A 2,696-nucleotide genomic window follows, 5' to 3' on the forward strand; every position below is an offset into this window, starting at 1 on the left:
CACAGGCAGAGGCACACACACACAGGCAGAGGCGCGCACACAGGCAGAGGCACACACACAGGCAGAGGCACACACACACACACAGGCAGAGGCGCAAACAGGCAGAGGCACACAGACACAGGCACACACAGGCAGAGGCATACATACACAGGTGCATGCGCACACACACACAGACAGAGGCACACAGACACAGGTGGGTGCGCACACACACACACAGGCAGAGGTGCGCACACACACACACAGGCAGAGGTGCACACACACAGGCGCGCACACACACAGGTCCACACACAGGCAGAGGCACACACACAGAGGCACGTGCGCACACACAGGCAGAGGCATACACACACAGGCGCACACACACAGGCAGAGGCGAGCACACACAGGCAGAGGAACACAGACGCGTGTGCGCACACACACACAGGCAGGGACACACACACAGGCAATGGCACAAATACACAGGCAGAGGCGCACACACACACAGGCAGAGGCACACAAACACAGGCACACACAGAGGCAGAGGCACACAGACACAGGCGCATGCGCACACACACACACACAGGCAAAGGCACACACACAAAGGCAGAGGCACACAGACACAGGCGCGTGCGCGCACACAGACACAGGCGTGTGCGCACACACAGGCAGAGGCACAGACACAGGAAGAGGCACACAGACACAGACGCGCACACAGGCAGAGGCACACACACACAGGCAGAGGTGCACAGACACAGGCAGAGGCACACACACAGGCAGAGGCACACAGGCACGTGCGCACACACACACAGGCAGAGGCACACAGACACAGGCAGAGGCACACAGACACAGGCGCGTGCGCACACATAGGCAGAGGCACACAGGCAGAGGCACACAGACACAGGCAGAGGCCCACAGACACAGGCACGTGCGCGCACACATACACACAGGCAGAGGCACACAGGCACGTATACACACACACACACACACGCAGAGGCAGAGGCACACAATCATTGGCACACACACACAGGTGCACACAGACAGAGGCACACACACAGGCAATGGCCCACAGACACAGGCATGTGCGCACACACATACACACAGGCAGGGGTGTGCATACACAGGCAGAGGCACACACACACACAGGCAGAGGCACACAATCAGAGGCGCACACACAGGCGCACACAGACAGAGGCACACACACAGGCAGAGGCACACAGACACAGGCACGTGCGCACACACACACAGACAGAGGCACACACACACAGGCAGAGGTGCACACACACAGGCAGAAGCACATACACACGCGCACACACAGGCCCACACACATACAGGCAGAGCCACAGGCAGAGGCACACACACACAGGCAGAGGTGCACAGACACAGGCAGAGGCACACACACAGGCAGAGGCACACAGCGGCAGAGGCACAAGCACACACACAGAGGCACACATACAGACACACACAGGCAGACACATACACAGAGAGAAACACACACAGAGACACACAGAGAAAGAGGCACACCCACATGCAGGCAGACAGGCACACACGCACTTTCACACCCCCTACACACACAGACACACACACACCTTTCACATACACTACACACACACCCTGAAACATAGACACATACACACACACATACCCCCTTCACACACAGACAGACACTAATGTAGCAGTCCTGTGTCGATGATTTATCACTGATTCCTGGTCTCATTTCCCCAGGTCGCAGAGCTGAAAAATCCAGTCGGTTTCTGGCTGGCCTTTGAGGTTCGTGCTGGAGCAGGTTGGGCCTAACTTCCTTCCAGACGGTTTTCCTTACCTCCTGAGGGATTCGGCAGGATAGCAGCTGGAGGGGCTGTACCAGGGGCCCCCTGTTCACTCCACGGTGGGGAATAGATGGCACAGCTCGTGGGTTCTGGGTATGGAACTGAACTCGTAATCCAGAGATTTACGTTCACCTCAAGGTAATTGGGGAATTTCAAATCAGCTAGTTATAGGCATCAATAAGAAAAATGCTAGTATAGCTCATCTGGTTCAGTAATGTGAAGGAAATCTGTCCTTGCCTGGTCTGGTCTATATGTGAGTCCTGCCCATGGGTTGACTCTGAAATGGCCCAGAAAGCTCCTCAGTTCTAATCAAGAAGACAATTCACCATAAACTTCTGAAGGGCATTGGGGGTGGGTAAGAAATGGGTGATATTGTCATCCTGTGAATGAATTGAAGAAAATCCTGTTTCCTTTTCATATCCATCAGCTGGCATTTATGCCTGTGCCCATGACACTGTGGACAAATTACTTAGCCAGGTTGGCATTGAGATTAAATATTCTGCAATGTAGCTCAGTGACACACCCAAAGTGTGGCCACTTTGCTCACACGCCTGAACCCAATGAGCACAATTGGTGACCCATGTGTGCCAACCTGTTGGCAGCCTCAGAATGCAGTCACTGCTCTGGTGGTGGAAGTACCAGGCCCATGATGTACCAGGTACAAACACTGTGGTTATGAATGAAAGAACGTGGAGGCAGGAGGAGGCTGTTCAGCCCTTTAAGCCTGCTCCGCCATTTCATATGATCTCAACTCGGCCTGAACTCCACCCTCCTGCCTGCTCTCCATAACTCTCCGACAGGCGGGAGGAGGTGGGGGTGCGGTGTTGGATGGGGGCAGGAAGGAGGTGGGAGGGGGAGGTGTTGGATGGTTGAGGGGCAGGGGGGTGGGGGACT

The sequence above is a fragment of the Chiloscyllium plagiosum genome, chromosome 43 (genome assembly GCF_004010195.1).
Source record: "Chiloscyllium plagiosum isolate BGI_BamShark_2017 chromosome 43, ASM401019v2, whole genome shotgun sequence".
Taxonomy (NCBI): Eukaryota; Metazoa; Chordata; class Chondrichthyes; order Orectolobiformes; family Hemiscylliidae; genus Chiloscyllium; species Chiloscyllium plagiosum.